A 22,683-nucleotide genomic window follows, 5' to 3' on the forward strand; every position below is an offset into this window, starting at 1 on the left:
CGAAGTGGAGTGAAACGGTGCTCATCCGAAGTTGCACAAGAGAGTCCCACGCCGCCGGAGGACAACTCAGGAGGTCGTGCAATGCAGGTTAGAGTGCCGAGGACCCAGGCTTGGCTGTGCACAAAGGATTTCCGCCGGAAGTGCACAGAGGCCGGAGTAGCTGCAAAAGTCGCGGTTCCCAGCAATGCAGTCTGGCGTCGGGAGGCAAGGACTTACCTCCACCAAACTTGGACTGAAGAGTCACTGGACTGTGGGAGTCACTTGGACAGAGTTCCTGGATTCAAGGGACCTCGCTCGTCGTGCTGAGAGGAGACCCAGGGGACCGGTGATGCAGTTCTTTGGTGCCTGCGGTAGCAGGGGGACGATTCCGTCGACCCACAGGAGATTTCTTCGGAACTTCTAGTGCAGAGAGGAGGCAGACTACCCCCACAGCATGCACCACCAGGAAAACAGTCGAGAAGGCGGCAGGATCAGCGTTACAGAGTTGCAGTAGTCGTCTTTGCTACTTTGTTGCAGTTTTGCAGGCTTCCAGCGCGGTCAGCAGTCGACTCCTTGGCAGAAGGTGAAGAGAGAGATGCAGAGGAACTCTGATGAGCTCTTGCATTCGTTATCTAAGGAATTCCCCAAAGCAGAGACCCTAAATAGCCAGAAAAGAGGGTTTGGCTACTTAGGAGGATAGGCTAGCAACACCTGAAGGAGCCTATCAGAAGGAGTCTCTGACGTCACCTGCTGGCCCTGGCCACTCAGAGCAGTCCAGTGTGCCAGCAACACCTCTGTTTCCAAGATGGCAGAGGTCTGGAGCACACTGGAGGAGCTCTGGACACCTCCCAGGGGAGGTGCAGGTCAGGGGAGTGGTCACTCCCCTTTCCTTTGTCCAGTTTCGCGCCAGAGCAGGGCTGAGGGGTCCCTGAACCGGTGTAGGCTGGCTTATGCAGAAATGGGCACCATCTGTGCCCATGAAAGCATTTCCAGAGGCTGGCGGAGGCTACTCCTCCCCTGCCTTAACACCTTTTTCCAAAGGGAGAGGGTGTAACACCCTCTCTCTGAGGAAGTCCTTTGTTCTGCCATCCTGGGCCAAGCCTGGCTGGACCCCAGGAGGGCAGAAACCTGTCTGAGGGGTTGGCAGCAGCAGCTGCAGTGAAACCCCTGAAAAGGCAGTTTGGCAGTACCCGGGTCTGAGCTACAGACCCGTGGGATCATGGGATTGTGCCAACAATGCCAGGATGGCATAGAGGGGGCAATTCCATGATCTTAGACATGTTACATGGCCATATTCGGAGTTACCATTGTGAAGCTACACATAGGTATTGACCTATGTGTAGTGCACGTGTGTAATGGTGTCCCCGCACTCACAAAGTCTGGGGAATTTGCCCTGAACTATGTGGGAGCACCTTGGCTAGTGCCAGGGTGCCCACACACTAAGTAACTTTGCACCTAACCTTTACCAGGTAAAGGTTAGACATATAGGTGACTTATAAGTTACTTAAGTGCAGTGAAAATGGCTGTGAAATAATGTGTGCATTATTTCACTCAGGCTGCAGTGGCAGGCCTGTGTAGGATTTGTCAGAGCTCCCTAGGGGTGGCAAAAGAAATGCTGCAGCCCATAGGGATCTCCTGGAACCCCAATACCCTGGGTACCTCAGTACCATATACTAGGGAATTATAAGGGTGTTCCAGTATGCCAATGTGAATTGGTGAAATTGGTCACTAGCCTGTTAGTGACAATTTGGAAAGAAATGAGAGAGCATAACCACTGAGGTTCTGGATAGCAGAGCCTCAGTGAGACAGTTAGTCATAACACAAGTAACACATTCAGGCACACTTATGAGCACAGGGTCCCAGTGACACATACAACTAAAACAACATATATACAGTGAAAAATGGGGGTAACATGCCAGGCAAGATGGTACTTTCCTACATCCCTCTCCGCTTCGCTAAGGTACTGGCGTGGGTAGTGCATCTAGAAATGCCCGCAGTTCCACTCCCTTCCCCTGTAAGGTACTGGTATAAAGGGTGGTGTAATATTCGAGGAGGTGATGGTTAATGTTGACCTGCTGGTAAAGCCTGATTCCCTAATGGGTGTTGATTTCTGTAATGGGGGAACCTCGCTGGACGGGGCTGGCCAACCATGCCAATAACACGCCCGCCTTATCTCTTTCCGAATGCGCCCTAGCCATGTAGTGTTTGTAATCGAAGCAGAGAAGCTTCTCCGACTACTTATCTACCTTCCCCCAGCCATCCGAAGCTCCTCCTGTAGAACAGGATTTTTGGGCGGAGTCCTGCCTCAGCACTTAAAACTTCTCGTAGTAAGGTTTTCCTAACCCCCATGGACGCAGCAATGCAGCGCCCGCGTGTCACCACCTTGAACGCTTCCCACAGTACTTGAGGGTAAGGGGCCGTTGCCTCAATGTCCTCAAAATATTGTGTAATATGCCCCCTTATTTGGTCACGATATGCAGGATCTTCGAGGGAGTCAGGCTTAAGGCGCCAAGTGGGAATGCTGGAGTTAGCCCTTATCCATGGTAAGTGCATTAGAATGGGATTGTGATCAGAGAGGGTTCTCCCCAGGTATTCTATGTCCTGTATCTGAGTGTGTATTTCTGGTGTGCATAGGAAGGTGTCAAGTCGCACATGCAGATCGTGCACTGCAGAGTAGTATGAATAATCCCTGGCTTGTGGATTGAGGGTCCCCCAGGAGTCTAACAGCTGCCATCCTGTTTGCCAGTCAAGGAATTTCTTAGCTAAGGTATTCACTGATGAGTCCCTCAGTGGAGGATGGGACCTGTCTAGACCCGGGGCAGCTGCACAATTAAAATCCCCCCCCCCAATCAGTACTGAACGGAGCAAGTAAGGAGCCAGGGTATTTGATAACTGATCTAGAAATGTGCCCTGTTCTATGTTAGGTGCATCTAAATTTATCAGAGTGATATCCCGCCCCCTAATCTGCCAGCGAACACCACATATCGCCCATCAGGATCTATTTGTGTATTGGTCATCTGAAACAGTATTCCCTTATCCAAATGAGGGTGCCCCTTGCACATGCAGAGTAATCTGTATAAAAGACTTGGCCCCTCCACCTCTTCTGTAGCGCAGCGCCCTTCGTCGCCGTCAGGTGAGTCTCCTGTAGCATTGCTATATGAGCGCCCTTTCTACGTATATGAATATTCTTTGTAATGCTTAGCCATATTGTGCATGCCCCTTATATTCCAAGAGACCACCTTATGTTCTTGGGGATCACCCATGTGAATGTCGCAATATTGTTCTGTGTCTGTGCTCCATCCATGCATGCAGTATCTTCAGGGCAGCAGCATTTAGGGTTAATATTCCTCCCCTGGTGGGGTATGTGGCTGGTACCCAAAACTCTAACTAAAAACTTCCCCAACTCCCCTTCTCCAGCACAGGTGTCGGAACAGCCCCCCATCCAAACTTGTTAAAAACCAACAGTCAATGCTTATGGGGTAGTTGAAAAGAGAGCTCTGTTCAAGTGATGCCGCCGGCTCCAGGGTGACACCCCTTAATTTCCTGCTGACCTTACTACACAGTATTCTGCCAGACCATGAAGGCATTGCCCCATCCGGGCTTTTGATATTATTTTTGGTGTCTGGGTGTTAGTTCATATTATATTCTTGGAAGTTCCCGGTGTCACTACAGGCAACTCAATGCTCAGAGCCACCGAACTCTCCGATTCAGCATCAGTGTCCGAGCCTCGATCTTCTTTCTGTGTCTCTGTGGATCATGGGTTAGTTTCTCCTCCGTTCAGATTCGCAACAGCCACAGTGGCCTGCTGTCGTTCCGCCTTGATCTCCTCTGAAGTGGGCGCTGCTCCGCCTGTTGAGGTCCTCCTGTTCGGGCTGTCTGCTTCTGGATCTGGGTCCCCGTGGAGTTCCAGCCCGCATGGGGCCTTCTCGTTCATCGAGCCAGTCCCTGGCCTCTTGGGGTGTCTGGAAAAATCTGGCTCCTCTGTCGTCCGACACTCTAAGCGTAGAGGGGAAGAGCATAGCGTACTGAATGTTTAATGTTCGCAGTTGCCTCTTGAGCTCCAGATAGGATGCTCTTTGCCTCTGGACCTCGCGGGAGAAGTCCCGAAAGATTCGGACTAGTGTGTTCTCCACTCTTAGTTCTCCGGCCTTCCTAGCCTGTGCTAGTATATGATTGCGGTCCTTGTAGTGCAATAGTCTGGCTACCATTAGTTTCGGCAGCGCCACCTGGGGGGAGCCCTCACCAGCACTCTATGCGCCCTTTCAAAGGTGAAGAAACGTGAGAGGCCTTCTGGGGCCACCTCCTCCACTATCCATCTTCCCAGGTAATCAGTTAAGTCCTGTCGCTCAACTTTTTCAGGTAGGCCAATTACCCGAATTTTCCTCCTAGATTTATTTTCGGCATCTTCAGCGCGGACCAGGAGTGTGCCACTTGCTTTTCGAGGGCAGTTACTGTAGGAAAGTACCATCTTGCCAGGCATGTTACCCCCATATTTCACTGTATATATGTTGTTTTAGTGTATGTGTCACTGGGACCCTGCCAGCCAGGGCCCCAGTGCTCATAAGTGTGCCCTGTATGTGTTCCCTGTGTGATGACTAACTGTCTCACTGAGGCTATGCTAATCAGAACCTCAGTGGTTATGCTCTCTCTGCTTTCCAAATTGTCACTAACAGGCTAGTGACCAATTTCACCAATTCACATTGGCATAGTGGTACACCCATATAATTCCCTAGTATATGGTACTGAGGTACTTAGAGTATTGGGGTTCCAGGAGATCCCTATGGGCTCCAGCATTTCTTTTGCCACCCATAGAGAGATCTGACAATTCTTACACAGGCTTTCCGTCCACGTTATTTCACAGCCATTTACCACTGCACTTAAGTAACTTATAAGTCACCTATATGTCTAACCTTCACCTGGTGAAGGTTGGGTGCAAAGTTACTTAGTGTGTGGGCACCCTGGCACTAGCCAAGGTGCCCCCACATCGTTCATGGCAAATTCCCCAGACTTTGTGACGGCGGGGACACCATTACACGCGTGCACTATACATATGTCACGACATATGTATAGCGTCACAATGGTAACTCCGAACATGGCCATGTAACATGTCTAAGATCATGGAATTGTCCCCCAATACCATTCTGCCAAGAACCCGGGTACTGCCAAACTGCCTTTCTGGGGTCTCCACTACAGCTGCTGCTGCTGCCAACCCCTTAGACAGGTTTCTGCCCTCCTGGGGTCCAGGCAGCCCTGGCCCAGAAAGGCAGAACAAAGGATTTCCTCTGAGAGAGGGTGTTACACCCTCTTCCTTTGGAAATAGGTGTGAAGGGCTGGGGAGAAGTAGCCTCCCCCAGCCTCTGGAAATGCTTTGATGGGCACAGAAGGTGCCCATCTCTGCATAAGCCAGTCTATACCGGTTCAGGGATCCCCAGCCCTGCTCTGGTGCGTAACTGGACTAGGGAAAGGGGAGTGACCACTCCCCTGACCAGTACCTCCCAGGGGAGGTGGCCAGAGCTCCTCCAGTGTGTCCCAGACCTCTGCCATCTTGGAAACAGAGGTGTTGGGGACACACTGGACTGCTCTGAGTGGCCAGTGCCAGCAGGTGACGTCAGAGGCTCCTTCTGATAGGCTCTTACCTCTCTTGGTAGCCAATCCTCCTAACTTGGTAGCCAAACCTCCTTTTCTGGCTATTTAGGTTCTCTTCTTTGTGGAATTCTTCAGATAACGAATGCAAAAGCTCACCAGAGTTCCTCTGCATCTCCCTCTTCACCTTCTACCAAGGATCGACCGCTGACTGCTCCAGGACGCCTGCAAAACCGCAACAAAGTGGCAAAACGACTACCAGCAACATTGTAACACCTAATCCTGACGGCTTTTTCGACTTTTTCCAGGTGGTGCATGCTCTGGGGGTAGCCTGCCTTCACCCTGCACCAGAAGCTCCGAAGAAATCTCCCGTGGGTCGACGGAATCTTCCCCCTGCTAATGCAGGCACCAAAAGACTGCATCACCGGTCCTCTGGGTCCCCTCTCATCCTGACGAGCGTGGTCCCTGGAACACAGCAACTCTGTCCAAGTGACTCCCACAGTCCAGTGACTCTTCAGTCCAAGACTGGTGGACGTAAGTCCTTGCCTCCCTACGCCAGACTGCGAAGCTGTGTACTGCGTGATTTGCAGCTACTCCGGCTCCTGTGCACTCTTCCAGGATTTCATTCGTGCACAGCCTAGCCTGGGTCCCCAACACTCTGTCCTGCAGTGCACAACCTCCTGAGTTGTCCTCCGACGTCGTGGGACCCCCTTTTGTAACTCTGCGTGGACTCTGGTTCACTCTTCTTCTAAGTGCCTTTTGGGGTACTTCTGCAGGTGCTGCCTGCTTCTGTGAGAGCTCTCTGAGCTGCTGAGCGCCCCTCTGTCTCCTCCTCCAAAAGGCGACATCCTGGTCCTTCCTGGTCCTCACAGGACCCAAAAACCTCTACCGCAACCCTTACAGCTAGCAAGGCTTTTTTGTGGTATTTCTTCGTGGGAACACCTCTGCAAGCTTCATCGTGACGTGGGACATCCGTCTTCCAAAGGAGAAGTCCCTAGTCCTCTTCTTTCTTGCAGAACTCCAAGCTTCATTCCAACCGGAGGCAGCTTCCTTGCACCTTCATCCGGGGTTTCCGGGGCTCCTGCCCCCCCAGACACTGTCGCAACTATTGGACTTGGTCCCCTTGCCTTGCAGGTCCTCAGGTCCGGAAATTCGTTGTCAGTGCACTGCTGGTGTTTGTTCTTCCTGCAGAATCCCCCTATCACAACTATTGTGCTCTCTGTAGGTAGTAGGTGCACTTTACTCCTACTTTTCAGGGTCTTGGGGTGGGGTATTTTTCTAACCCTCACTGTTTTCTTACAGTCCCAGCGACCCTCTACAAGCTCACATAGGTCTGGGGTCCATTCGTGGTTCGCATTCCACTTTTGGAGAATATGGTTTGTGTTGTCCCTATACCTATTTTCTCCTATTGCAACCTATTGTAACTCTACACTGTTTGCATTACCTTTCTTGCTCTTACTTACCTAATTTTGGTTTGTGTACATATAACTTGTGTATAGTACTTACCTTCTTACTGAGGGTACTCACTGAGATACTTTTGGCATATTGTCATAAAAATAAAGTACCTTTATTTTTAGTAACTCTGTGTATTGTGTTTTCTTATGATATTGTGCATATGATATAAGTGGTATAGTAGGAGATTTGCATGTCTCCTAGTTCAGCCTAAGCTGCTTTGCCATAGCTACCTTCTATCAGTCTAAGCTGCTAGAAACACCTCTTCTACACTATTAAGGGATACCTGGACCTGGCACAAGGTGTAAGTACCTCTGGTACCACTACAAGCCAGGCCAGCCTCCTACACAAATATCATGAAATAATTGCGCACATTGTTGCCGATCTGAATGTCAAAGTTAAATGCCAGGAAATGAATAGCGCACCTTGCCGATTCGAAAAACACAATGCAAATATCATGAAATGATTGTGCACACTGTTGCCTATCTGAATGTCAAAGTTAAATGCCAGGAAATGAATCGCGCACCTCGCCGATTCGAAATACACAATGCAAATATCATGAAATGATCGCGCACACTGTTGCCGATCTGAATGTCAAAGTTAAATGCCAGGAAATGTATCGCGCACCTTGCCGATTCAAAATACACAATGCAAATATCATGAAATGATCACGCACACTTTTGCCGATCTGAATGTCAAAGTTAAATGCCAGGAAATGAATCACGCACCTTGCTGAATCGAAATCCACAATGCAAATATCATGAAATAATCACGCACACTGTTGCCGATCTGAATGTCAAAATTAAATGCCAGGAAATGAATTGCGCACCTTGCCGATTCAAACAAGAATATGTAAATGTCATGAAAACACAATCACGCACACAAGGAGTTTCACAACTAGGCCCAAAAACTCGAATGTCTTTGAAATTGGGGTCGGGGGCCCAGCCCGACCTCCGCCTTACCGCCCTGCTAAAGGATCGTCAATATAATGGGGGCAGGCCTGGAAATATCATTGTAGGCCTCCGGGACCGGAGCTCAGGAAGTTGCTGCTGCTCTGCACCGGGACCTCTGAATAGTGAGCATGTGGAGCTGGGCTGACTCCCCTATATAGAGTCAAGCCCAGCCCCCAAACCACACCCAATTATGGGGCAGGGAAAGCTTCTACAAGGTCCTAGAAAGGGACTACACCCTGACACACTCTGTAAGCCTGCAGCAATACCTTGCAAATGAACAGTTATTACAAACATCATTAATAGTGGTTTTCAAGGTTAAACTCTGCAATGCAAAAGGTTAACAAACTACATATAAACATAATGCATGAATTATGCCTTTGCATAGAGACTGGGTTTTTGCATTTTAGTCCCCGTGGAGTACGCACTGTCCTGATGTTGACAGTACTCCCCTCTCTCAAGCGCGCTCTAGGGCCTGGTTTGCCTGGGTTGAGACGATGAAAACATCTCACTAGTCGTGGAGCATGAATGTCAGATGCGGAGACCCATGAGTTGCTTTCAGGACCATAACCTTTCCAAGAGATCAGATACCAAAAATTACAACCTCTAAGTTTGGAATCCAGCTCCTGTTTAACTTCGTATTCCAATTCCCCCTGTACTAGAACTGGAGCTGGTTGGGAGCGAACCTTCTGGACCGCTTTTTTCATGAGGGAATTATGCAACACTGGATGAATACGTAGTGACCTGGGTAACTGCAGTTTATAGGTCACTGGATTGATTTGCTGGAGGACAGTGTAAGGACCTATGAATTTGGGATTAAACTTGCTTTTTTCTTGAAGTCAATATGTCGTGTAGAAAGCCACACTTTATCACCTGGTTGATACTGAGGTCCTTCACAATGTTTCTTGTCGTAGTGCTTTTTGTATTTGTGTTTGGCTTTTTCTAGATGCTGTTGAATCAATTTCTGGGTTGATGGAGTTGTTGAATAGTTTCCGACACAGCTGGTGTAAGAGAACTTTCTTGTGGAATCATGATAGGCAAGATATCAGGATGGTAGCCAAACAAGCCAAAAAAGGTGTGACACCAGTGGAGGTGTGTAGGAGGCTGGACTGGCTTGTAGTGAATACCAAGGGGTACTTGCACCTTGCACCAGGCCCAGTTATCCCTTATTAGTGTATAGGGTGTCTAGCAGCTTAGGCTGATAGATAATGGTAGCTTAGCAGAGCAGCTTAGGCTGAACTAGGAGACGTGTGAAGCTACTACAGTACCACTTAGTGTCATATGCACAATATCATAAGAAAACACAATACACAGTTATACTAAAAATAAAGGTACTTTATTTTTATGACAATATGCCAAAGTATCTTAGAGTGTACCCTCAGTGAGAGGATAGGAAATATACACAAGATATATATACACAATAGCAAAAATATGCAGTATAGTCTTAGAAAACAGTGCAAACAATGTATAGTTACAATAGGATGCAATGGGGAAACATAGGGATAGGGGCAACACAAACCATATACTCCAGAAGTGGAATGCGAACCACGAATGGACCCCAAACCTATGTGACCTTGTAGAGGGTCGCTGGGACTATTAGAAAATAGTGAGAGTTAGAAAAATAACCCTCCCCAAGACCCTGAAAAGTGAGTGCAAAGTGCACCAAAGTTCCCCTAAGGACAAAATAGTCGTGTTAGAGGGAGAATGCAAGGAAAACACAAATCAGCAATGCAACAACGATGGATTCCTGACTGAAGGTACCTGTGGAACAAGGGGACCAAGTCCAAAAGTCACAAGCAGCTCGGAGATGGGCAGATGCCCAAGAAATGCCAGCGGTTGGTGCAAAGAAGCTCTTACTAGGCTGAAGAACTGTGAATACTGCAGGAACGACAAGGGCTAGAGACTTCCCCTTTGGAGGATGGATCCCCCACGCCTTGGAGAGTCGTGCAGAAGTGTTTTCCCGCCGGATGGACGCCAACAAGCCTTGCTACACGCAAATCGTGCGTTTGGCGTTTTTGGACGCTGCTGGGGCCCAGGAGGGACCAGGAGGTCGCAAATTGGACCTGCAGAGAGAGGGGACGTCGAGCAAGACAAAGAGCCCTCACTGAAGCAGGTAGCGCCCGGAGAAGTGCCAGAAACAGGCACTACGAGGATGCGTGAAACGGTGCTCGCCGAAGTTGCACAAAGGAGTCCCACGTCGCCGGAGACCAACTTAGAAAGTCGTGCAATGCAGGTTAGAGTGCCGTGGACCCAGGCTTGGCTGTGCACACAGGATTTCCGCCGGAAGTGCACAGGGGCCGGAGAAGCTTGCAAAGTCGCGGTTCCCAGCAATGCAGCCCAGCGAGGTGAGGCAAGGACTTACCTCCACCAAACTTGGGCTGAAGAGTCACTGGACTGTGGGGGTCACTTGGACGGTGTCGCTGGATTCGAGGGACCTCGCTCGTCGTGCTGAGAGGAGACCCAAGGGACCGGAGATGCAGCTTTTTGGTGCCTGCGGTTGCAGGGGGAAGATTCCGTCGACCCACGGGAGATTTCTTCGGAGCTTCTGGTGCAGAGAGGAGGCAGACTACCCCCACAGCATGCACAAGCAGGAAAACAGTCGAGAAGGCGGCAGGATCAGCGTTACAGAGTTGCAGTAGTCGTCTTTGCTACTATGTTGCAGGTTTGCAGGCTTCCAGCGCGGTCAGCGGTCGATTCCTTATCAGAAGGTGAAGAGGGAGATGCAGAGGAACTCGGCTGAGCTCATGCATTCGTTATCTCAAGTTTCCCCAGAGACAGAGACCCTAAATAGCCAGAAAAGAGGGTTTGGCTACCTAGGAGAGAGGAAAGGCTACTAACACCTGAAGGAGCCTATCACAAGGAGTCTCTGACGTCACCTGGTGGCACTGGCCACTCAGAGCAGTCCAGTGTGCCAGCAGCACCTCTGTTTCCAAGATGGCAGAGGTCTGGAGCACACTGGAGGAGCTCTGGACACCTCCCAGGGGAGGTGCAGGTCAGGGGAGTGGTCACTCCCCTTTCCTTTGTCCAGTTTCGCGCCAGAGCAGGGGCTAAGGGGTCCCTGAACCGGTGTAGACTGGCTTATGCAGAATTGGGCACATCTGTGCCCAACAAAGCATTTCCAGAGGCTGGGGGAGGCTACTCCTCCCCTGCCTTCACACCATTTTCCAAAGGGAGAGGGTGTCACACCCTCTCTCAGAGGAAGTTCTTTGTTCTGCCATCCTGGGCCAGGCCTGGCTGGACCCCAGGAGGGCAGATGCCTGTCTGAGGGGTTGGCAGCAGCAGCAGCTGCAGAGAAACCCCAGGAAGGGCAGTCTGGCAGTACCAGGGTCTGTGCTACAGACCACTGGGATCATGGAATTGTACCAACAATGCCAGGATGGCATAGAGGGGGCAATTCCATGATCATAGACATGTTACATGGCCATATTCGGAGTTACCATGGTGAAGCTACATATAGGTAGTGACCTATATGTAGTGCACGCGTGTAATGGTGTCCCCGCACTCACAAAGTTCAGTGAATTGGCTCTGAACAATGTGGGGGCACCTTGGCTAGTGCCAGGGTGCCCTCACACTAAGTAACTTTGCACCTAACCTTTACCAGGTAAAGGTTAGACATATAGGTGACTTATAAGTTACTTAAGTGCAGTGTAAAATGGCTGTGAAATAACGTGGACGTTATTTCACTCAGGCTGCAGTGGCAGGCCTGTGTAAGAATTGTCAGAGCTCCCTATGGGTGGCAAAAGAAATGCTGCAGCCCATAGGGATCTCCTGGAACCCCAATACCCTGGGTACCTCAGTACCATATACTAGGGAATTATATGGGTGTTCCAGTAAGCCAATGTAAATTGGTAAAAATGGTCACTAGCCTGTCAGTGACAATTTGAAAGTAATGAGAGAGCATAACCACTGAGGTTCTGGTTAGCAGAGCCTCAGTGAGACAGTTAGGCACCACACAGGGAACATACACATGCACACCTATGAGCACTGGGGCCCTGTGTGACAGGGTCCCAGTGACACATACATATAGGCCACAAACCTATGAGCACTGGGGTCCTGACCAGCAGGATCCCAGTGACACATAACAACCATACTGAAAACATGGTGTTTTCACTATGAGCACTGAGGCCTGGCTATCAGGATCCCAGTGAGACAGTGAAAACAGTGACAAACACCCTGACATACACTCACAAACAGGCCAAAAGTGGGGGTAACAAGGCTAGAAAGAGGCTACCTTCTCACACAACCCCCCCCCAAACGAAGGACAATAAGGCTAACCTTGGCCAGTTGAGACTTTATTGTCTAAGTGGTGATAAGTAGAGAGTAGCTCTGCAATAGACTGGTTACTCCCTTTATCATCCACTATATGGTTACTTCCCTGTGGGGATGTAAACCACCCTGTTTGAAGTTTTTTAGCTAAGCAACAATGTGAAGATGTATTTTCAGAGTTTCTATCAGTAAGTTTTAGGTTAGAGCAGTGGGAATTGTCCACTGAACCTATTTGTAGTGATGGAAATGCCAGACAGGGATGCTGTCTCAGAAAAGCCATAGCTGGGCAAAAACTTTGCCCATATGGCTGGAAGAGAGAACAGGGATGCTGTTTCTCTTGGGTTGGAGCAGGGCAGGGATGCTGTCCTATCAGCTCCACACTAGGGCAGGGATGCTGTCCTAAGTGTTGTGAGGCAGTGCAGAGTTTCTGCACTAAAGTTTCTCTGGGAGGGTTGGAGGGATGCTCCATGTTAACTAAAATGGTGCTCTTTTTCTCACCAATGTTAGTTATCCCACAGAGAGGTACTTCCACCTCAGGGAGTCCAGCTTTGCCAGCTGATGATTCCCTTGGAACAGGTGCCACCCCAGGAGAGGTTTCTCCCACCACAGGAATAGTATCCTGAATGGTAGGGTGGTTAGGGGATACTGTGATACCCTTTTTACCTGTTGATGGAGAGGGATCCTGAGTTTTCAGGCCTTCTCTCCTTTGCTTTTTCATTTCACTTGAAATGAGAGGGAACAATTCCTCAGGGATGCCCAGCATGGCTGCATGGGCATAAAATTCTACATCAGCCCAACCTGAGGCCTCTAGGTCATTACCTAAGAGACAGTCTACAGGTAAGCTAGGTGATACCACCACCTGCTTAGGGCCAGTAACTCCACCCCAACTAAACTGAATTATAGCTAAGGGAAGAAACTTAGTGGAGTTATGGACATCAATAATCTTATACTGTTGTCCAATGATGTGTTGTTCAGGAGGCACTAGGTTTTCAGTCACCAAAGTGAAACTGGCACCTGTGTCCCTGTAGGCCAAGGCCTCAACACCATTTATTGAAACTGTCTGCCTGTACTTATCCATTGTAAGGGGACAAGCAGCCAGTGTGGCAAGGCCAATGCCACTAGGTGTGACAGAAACTGTCTTGGGACTGATTACATCAGTTTCCACTATGGACCCATAAGTGAACCCAACTACACCCTTTGCTTGACTGTTGCCAGCAGTCCCACCACTAGTACCACTACTGCTAGGGGCACTAGAGCTTGATGTATTAGTGGTGGTAGGCTCAGGGGGTTTACCTGGACAGGACTTATCCCCTGGCCTATGGCCTCTGTTTTTACACACAAAGCACCAAGGCTTTTTAATGTGTGCAGGTTGGGAAGAAGAGGAAGAATTTGTTTTATCCCCACCCTCTGAAGAGTGTTTAAGATTTGAAGTGGGATCTTTGGTTTTACCCTTATCCCCATGCTTATCTTGAGATTTTTCACCATCTTTCTTCTTATTGCCATCTTTGTCACCCCCTGTATGAACTTTTCTGTTCACCCTTGTTCTGACCCATTTGTCTGCCTTCTTTCCCAATTCTTGGGGAGAGGTCAGATCAGAGTCTACCAGGTACTGGTGCAACAAATCAGACACACAATTATTAAGTATATGCTCTCTCAGGATTGTGTTATACAGGCTTTCATAATCAGTAACTTTACTGCCATGTAACCACCCCTCCAAGGCCTTCACTGAATGGTCAATGAAATCAACCCAGTCTTGTGAAGACTCCTTTTTGGTATCTCTGAACTTGATCCTGTACTGTTCAGTGGTTAAGCCATAACCATCCAGGAGTGCATTCTTAAGAACTTGGAAATTGTTAGCATCATTTTCTTTTACAGTAAGGAGCCTATCCCTACCTTTTCCAGTAAATGATAGCCATAGGATAGCAGCCCACTGTCTTGGAGGGACATCCTGTACAGCACAGGCCCTCTCAAGTGCAGCAAACCACTTGTTAATGTCATCCCCCTCCTTGTAAGGGGGAACTATCTTATGCAGATTCCTGGAATCATGCTCTTTTGCAGGATGACTATGGGGAATACTGCTGCTGCCACCATGGGTATCTAAACCCATTTTCTGTCTTTCCCTCTCTATTTCTAAAGACTGTCTATCCAAATCCAGCTGTTGCTTCTTGAGCTTCAGTCTGGTTTGCTCCACTCTCAATCTATTGAGCTCCCTTTCCAACAATCTGTCATCAGGGTGGGTGGGAGGGACATTTCTAGATACAGAGGTATGATGGGAATGAACAGAAGGAGACCTGTCCCTTACAGAGGGCACCCTAACAGCTTGGCTACCAGTATAATGTGAGAGCACATCATCAGTATGATGTGATTCAACCTCTGTACCAACTATGCTAGACTGTCTAGTAATGGGCAGGCTGAGAAGTTTCTTTCCTGAACCTTTTCCTGGGGGAGTCCCTGGATCAGATTGAGAACCATTAGCTACTTTTTCTACAGATTGGGCACTTATGGCCTTATCCTGTACTCTAAGCATATTAATTAACAGTTCTAAGGAAGGATTCTTCCCTACACTCAAACCTCTCTCTATGCAGAGACTCCTTGCTCCTTTCCAGCTAAGGTGATCATATGCAAGTTTGGACAGTTCAACTTTTTGGCCTGTGCCAGACATTTTTAGAGAGAGTTAAAGTGATAGACAAAGAGAAAAAAAAGTTTTCAGAACTTTTTGGAAAGACAGAAAAAACTTTTTTAACTTTTAAGAACTTTTTGAAAGTTTAGAAGTACTTTTCAGCACTTAGAAAAGAGTGAAAAGAGGAAATGCAAAACTTTTTGGCTATGTGTATATACACTGACCTTGTTTTGTATATTTTTCTCTTATGAAAAGTACAATGACAAGAGTGGTAAGTAGTCTCAAAGCACTTATCCCACCACTGCACAACCAATGTAGGAGGCTGGACTGGCTTGTAGTGAGTACCAAGGGGTACTTGCACCTTGCACCAGGCCCAGTTATCCCTTATTAGTGTATAGGGTGTCTAGCAGCTTAGGCTGATAGATAATGGTAGCTTAGCAGAGCAGCTTAGGCTGAACTAGGAGACGTGTGAAGCTACTACAGTACCACTTAGTGTCATATGCACAATATCATAAGAAAACACAATACACAGTTATACTAAAAATAAAGGTACTTTATTTTTATGACAATATGCCAAAGTATCTTAGAGTGTACCCTCAGTGAGAGGATAGGAAATATACACAAGATATATATACACAATAGCAAAAATATGCAGTATAGTCTTAGAAAACAGTGCAAACAATGTATAGTTACAATAGGATGCAATGGGGAAACATAGGGATAGGGGCAACACAAACCATATACTCCAGAAGTGGAATGCGAACCACGAATGGACCCCAAACCTATGTGACCTTGTAGAGGGTCGCTGGGACTATTAGAAAATAGTGAGAGTTAGAAAAATAACCCTCCCCAAGACCCTGAAAAGTGAGTGCAAAGTGCACCAAAGTTCCCCTAAGGACAAAATAGTCGTGTTAGAGGGAGAATGCAAGGAAAACACAAATCAGCAATGCAACAACGATGGATTCCTGACTGAAGGTACCTGTGGAACAAGGGGACCAAGTCCAAAAGTCACAAGCAGCTCGGAGATGGGCAGATGCCCAAGAAATGCCAGCGGTTGGTGCAAAGAAGCTCTTACTAGGCTGAAGAACTGTGAATACTGCAGGAACGACAAGGGCTAGAGACTTCCCCTTTGGAGGATGGATCCCCCACGCTTTGGAGAGTCGTGCAGAAGTGTTTTCCCGCCGGATGGACGCCAACAAGCCTTGCTACACGCAAATCGTGCGTTTGGCGTTTTTGGACGCTGCTGGGGCCCAGGAGGGACCAGGAGGTCGCAAATTGGACCTGCAGAGAGAGGGGACGTCGAGCAAGACAAAGAGCCCTCACTGAAGCAGGTAGCACCCGGAGAAGTGCCAGAAACAGGCACTACGAGGATGCGTGAAACGGTGCTCGCCGAAGTTGCACAAAGGAGTCCCACGTCGCCGGAGACCAACTTAGAAAGTCGTGCAATGCAGGTTAGAGTGCCGTGGACCCAGGCTTGGCTGTGCACACAGGATTTCCGCCGGAAGTGCACAGGGGCCGGAGAAGCTTGCAAAGTCGCGGTTCCCAGCAATGCAGCCCAGCGAGGTGAGGCAAGGACTTACCTCCACCAAACTTGGGCTGAAGAGTCACTGGACTGTGGGGGTCACTTGGACGGTGTCGCTGGATTCGAGGGACCTCGCTCGTCGTGCTGAGAGGAGACCCAAGGGACCGGAGATGCAGCTTTTTGGTGCCTGCGGTTGCAGGGGGAAGATTCCGTCGACCCACGGGAGATTTCTTCGGAGCTTCTGGTGCAGAGAGGAGGCAGACTACCCCCACAGCATGCACAAGCAGGAAAACAGTCGAGAAGGCGGCAGGATCAGCGTTACAGAGTTGCAGTAGTCGTCTTTGCTACTATGTTGCAGGTTTGCAGGCTTCCAGCGCGGTCAGCGGTCGATTCCTTATCAGAAGGTGAAGAGGGAGATGCAGAGGAACTCGGCTGAGCTCATGCATTCGTTATCTCAAGTTTCCCCAGAGACAGAGACCCTAAATAGCCAGAAAAGAGGGTTTGGCTACCTAGGAGAGAGGAAAGGCTACTAACACCTGAAGGAGCCTATCACAAGGAGTCTCTGACGTCACCTGGTGGCACTGGCCACTCAGAGCAGTCCAGTGTGCCAGCAGCACCTCTGTTTCCAAGATGGCAGAGGTCTGGAGCACACTGGAGGAGCTCTGGACACCTCCCAGGGGAGGTGCAGGTCAGGGGAGTGGTCACTCCCCTTTCCTTTGTCCAGTTTCGCGCCAGAGCAGGGGCTAAGGGGTCCCTGAACCGGTGTAGACTGGCTTATGCAGAATTGGGCACATCTGTGCCCAACAAAGCATTTCCAGAGGCTGGGGGAGGCTACTCCTCCCCTGCCTTCACACCATTTTCCAAAGGGAGAGGGTGTCACACCCTCTCTCAGAGGAAGTTCTTTGTTCTGCCATCCTGGGCCAGGCCTGGCTGGACCCCAGGAGGGCAGATGCCTGTCTGAGGGGTTGGCAGCAGCAGCAGCTGCAGAGAAACCCCAGGAAGGGCAGTCTGGCAGTACCAGGGTCTGTGCTACAGACCACTGGGATCATGGAATTGTACCAACAATGCCAGGATGGCATAGAGGGGGCAATTCCATGATCATAGACATGTTACATGGCCATATTCGGAGTTACCATGGTGAAGCTACATATAGGTAGTGACCTATATGTAGTGCACGCGTGTAATGGTGTCCCCGCACTCACAAAGTTCAGTGAATTGGCTCTGAACAATGTGGGGGCACCTTGGCTAGTGCCAGGGTGCCCTCACACTAAGTAACTTTGCACCTAACCTTTACCAGGTAAAGGTTAGACATATAGGTGACTTATAAGTTACTTAAGTGCAGTGTAAAATGGCTGTGAAATAACGTGGACGTTATTTCACTCAGGCTGCAGTGGCAGGCCTGTGTAAGAATTGTCAGAGCTCCCTATGGGTGGCAAAAGAAATGCTGCAGCCCATAGGGATCTCCTGGAACCCCAATACCCTGGGTACCTCAGTACCATATACTAGGGAATTATATGGGTGTTCCAGTAAGCCAATGTAAATTGGTAAAAATGGTCACTAGCCTGTCAGTGACAATTTGAAAGTAATGAGAGAGCATAACCACTGAGGTTCTGGTTAGCAGAGCCTCAGTGAGACAGTTAGGCACCACACAGGGAACATACACATGCACACCTATGAGCACTGGGGCCCTGTGTGACAGGGTCCCAGTGACACATACATATAGGCCACAAACCTATGAGCACTGGGGTCCTGACCAGCAGGATCCCAGTGACACATAACAACCATACTGAAAACATGGTGTTTTCACTATGAGCACTGAGGCCTGGCTATCAGGATCCCAGTGAGACAGTGAAAACAGTGACAAACACCCTGACATACACTCACAAACAGGCCAAAAGTGGGGGTAACAAGGCTAGAAAGAGGCTACCTTCTCACAAGGTGTGAAACAAGTTATTGTAGGCTAGTTCAGCTAACCAGAGCATTGATGTCCAAGAATTAAGTGCTTTCTCAGCGTAAGCACGCAGGTATTGTTTCAATTTCTGATTCAGTCTCTCAGTTTGACCATCTGTTTGAGGATGATGGCTAGTAGATAGTGTGGATGTAACTTGAAGCGTTTTGCACCATGTTTTCCAGAAGTTGGAGGCAAATTGTGACCCTCGATCAGAGAGAATCATTCTCGGCAGCCTGTGATAACGGACCACTCTATTCAGAAGGATGGTTGCCAGTTCACTGGAGGTGGGCAATTTCTTGCAAGCAATGAAATGTCCATATTTTGTGAGACTATCTACCACCACAAGGATGACTGAGTGCTGTTGAACAACTGGTAGACATGTAATGAAGTCTAACGAGATGTGTTCCCAAGGTCGAAGTGGGGTTGGGAACGGATGCAACAAACCTTTCGGTTTTGAATGACTTATCTTGATACGAGCACAGACTTCGTAGTTAGTGACCATTTGTTTGACATTTTTTGTCAGAGTAGGCCACCAAAAGTAGCGTTGGATTAATTGAAGAGGTTTAGGAGTACCTGGGTGACCTGCCGTAGGTACAACATGCAACCAATGAAATACTAACTTGCGAAGCTTGGTAGTGGGCACAAACAAACGCGTGTCAATGAAAGGTAGCCCTTGCTTGATTGATCTTTTGGGATCTGCTTGAGCCCATGTCTGCCATTTTTCAATGGTGAAGGAATTGCGGATTTCTTCAAAGAAGTCTTCAGTCCTTATGATGCAGAGGACCTTTTCTGGAGCAATGATAGCTCTGGAAGGCTGGACTGTGAATAAGGTGGTAGACTGTTGGCGGGACAAGGCGTCTGCTTTGCGATTGTCTTTACCAGGACGAAAAGTTACCACAAAATCGAACTCAGAAAAAAACAGCATCCAGCGTAATTGCCGAGGAGTCAAAAGTCTAGCTGAACTCATGAACTGGAGATTGTGATGATCTGTGTATACTGTTATAGTGTACTTGGCGCCTAACAAATGATGTCTCCACTCTTTAAAGGCATCACGGATCACCAGAAACTCTTTCTCAGCAATGACATAGTTCTGTTGTTCCGTTCAGTTTACAAGACATGTAAGCTTCAGGATGATGTTGACCAGTGTCTTTACTTCTTTGTGACAATACTGCACCAATTGCCACATCTGAGGCATCTGCTTCAGCTATGAATGGACGCTCCACATCAGGGTGAGTCAAGACTGGGGCAGTGGAAAAAGCTTCTTTCAAAGTTGAAAAGGCTCTGTCAGCTTCTGGAGACCACACAAATTCTTCTTTCTTTCTCAATAATTTGGTGATTGGCGCCACTGTCTGAGAGAAATGGTTTATAAACCTGCGATAAAAGTTTGCAAAACCCAGGAAGCTCTGTACATCTCGAACAGTCTTTGGAGTGGGTCAATCGGACTGTACTTTCTTTTCTGCCATGACCATACCTTGAGGGGTAAGGATGACCCCTAAAAACTCAACTGTGGTAACATGAAATTCACACTTGGTTAGTTTGCAATATAGATGATGCTTTCGAAGAGCTGAGAGAATCTTCTTGACATGTTGTACATGTTCGGCTTCATTGTCAGAGTAGATTAAAATATAATTGATATAGACTATTGCAAATATATCTAGATACTCTCTAAGGGCGTCATTCAGGAAAAATTGAAATGCTGCTGGAGCATTACACAGTGGAAACGGCATGACGATGTATTCAAAGAGACCATGGCCCTCATTACAACATTGGCGGTAAAAGCCACTTACCGCCGTGCAGAAGACTGCCAACACACCGCCGCGGCCGCGGAATTCCACCACAGCTATTATGACCAACAGCACGGAATCCGGCAAAATTCAGACACCCACACAAGTCCGCCACACCAAAGGTCAGTGATAAACTGGCGAAAACAAATCCTCCACCGTCACGCCAACAGAAATACGCCCACACTATCACGACACACGAATCCACACGGCGGTCTTTTAACAGCGGTATTCCATTGGCGGTACACACCGCCTCACTCAAAATACACACACTCTTACAAAACACAGCCACATTGGACAATTCCAAATACACACACCTGATACAAATACACACCACTCCCACACACCCATTACAATATAAAACACACACCCACATCACCCACAAACCCCCACGACAGAAAATTCAGAAAGAAGGCCAGAGAGAGAGCACCAGCAAGAACAACAGCATCCACAGGCACACAACACCATCACCCACACAACTTCCACGCACCTCACAAACACACTACTACATATCACCCCACATATCACCACACACTCCACCCCACACATCACCTACACCACCCAATGGCACGGCAAAGACACCCCAGGTTCTCGGAGGAGGAGCCCAGGGTCATGGTGGAGGAAATCGTCCGGTTAGAGCCACAGCTATTCGGAGCACAGGTGCAGCACACTTCCATTGCAAGGAGGATGGAGCTATGTTGAAGAATAGTGGACAGGGTCAACGCAGGGGGACAGCACCCAAGAAATCAGGAGGAAATCAGGAAGCAGTGGAACGACCTACAGGGGAAGGTGTGTTCCGTGGTCTCAAGACACCACCTGGTGGTTCAGAGGACTGGCGGTGGACCCCCACCTCCTCCCCCACAACTAACAACATGGGAGAAGCAGGTCTTGGCGATTCTGCAACCTGAGGGCCTCACAGGAGTAGCTGGAGGAATGGAATCTGGTAAGACAAATCTTAACTATTACAACCCCCACCCTACCTGCATGCTATCACATACCCCCACCCTCACCCCTAGCACCCCAACTCCTCACATATGTCCCAACATCACAAAACACCCATCCCAACACCAAGCCCTGCATGCAACAACAAAGCATGGACACACATCACTAAAGCATGCCCACTGCACATACCCATACACCCCCCTAAACCATCATCACACAAGCTCCCACAGAGGAATGCAAGCACTGGGGTACACGCTCACCCACCCATTGCACACCATGACACACACAGATGCAATAATCATGCCTTTACACCCTGCAGGACCACTACCCAACGTCACCAGACAGGAAGGTCCAGACATCTCCACTCCACCCACAGAAGAGGCCCACAGTGATGACAGCGGCTCTGTCCACCTGGATCTAGATGACCAGCCCAGACCATCGTGGGCCTCGGGACAGTCGGTTCCCCTCACACAGGCACAGGCCACCACAGACCTTCCCCCCTCTGGTAACACCAGCACAGCACCCACCCAGCAGGCCCATAACTCCGTCCCCAGGACACGTCAATCAGCTGTGTGTCCACCACTACAGGGAACCCAGGATAACCCACCACCCCAACAACAACAGGGACCTGGGGGCAGTGGCAGTGGGCACACGGTCCAGGGGACGGAGGCCCAGGAACACAGGGGAACTGGGAGGGCTGCTGTGCGATAGGGGGCGGACAGGCCAAGGGAACCCACTCTCCACGAGGCCCTCTCCTCCATCATGGGAGCATACCACCACTCCCAGGAGACGATGGCAACGGTACTGGCCAAGTTTCAGGAGACCTAGCGCATGCAGGAGGAACAGTATTTGGGGTTCAGGGAGGAACTCAGAACCATCAGCTCCGCCTTGGGAACCATCGTAGTGGTGCTGAAGGAAATACTCAACACCAGTAGTGACAAGGGGCCCCTGACACTAGCATGGATGATGAACTGCCCACCACCTCCGCCGCCGCTAGTGGACAGGAGGCACTGCCACAGGAACACCACACCAGCACCCCACCCCCTGCAGACGGAGAACCACCACGCAAACGGTCCCTGAGATCCAGGAACAAGACAGAGACAGAGGTCCCTGAGATCCAGGAACATGACCATGCCAAGACCCCCGCCAAGAAATTAGACCACCCTGATTGGCATCCCACTATCCCACTTTGTCACCCTGTCCATATTGAAACTGCCCCAGCTCCACTTCCTATGCCCATATGGGCAATGCACCTGTGAGACTAATAGACTGGACTCTGCCATGGACACTCCTCCGCCATCACCCCTCACCATTGAACTTCCCCCTCCAATAATTTGTATGTAAATAAACACACCTAAAGCACCAAAAGATCTGGACTCTGTCTGTGATTTCGAAATAGTATTTGCCATTACAGTGACAAAATGTTCAGGAAATAGTAATGTCAACATACCTATGTCACACAGCTCTAGTCCATGAGGAATCTAAGCAGATGACACCTGTGAAACTGTAAGGGAAAGTGACAACTCAGTGACCCTACACTGGGTGAAATCGACAGACAGGATAGAGGTAGAAGTGTAAAAGTACATGTAGTAGGTAGGAATGTATTCTCACCTGTGTTTCACTGGAAATATTGCTGG

At 49.1% G+C, this 22,683-nt stretch overlaps 1 protein-coding gene across 1 annotated transcript in view; it reads left to right on the plus strand.

Annotated features, from left to right (window-relative positions):
- Positions 1-22,683, plus strand: part of LOC138267554 (uncharacterized) — a 417,805-nt gene that overhangs the window by 171,825 nt on the left and 223,297 nt on the right. The window lies entirely within an intron of this gene.

Source organism: Pleurodeles waltl, chromosome 12 (assembly GCF_031143425.1).
Source record: "Pleurodeles waltl isolate 20211129_DDA chromosome 12, aPleWal1.hap1.20221129, whole genome shotgun sequence".
In the NCBI taxonomy this organism is placed as follows: Eukaryota; Metazoa; Chordata; class Amphibia; order Caudata; family Salamandridae; genus Pleurodeles; species Pleurodeles waltl.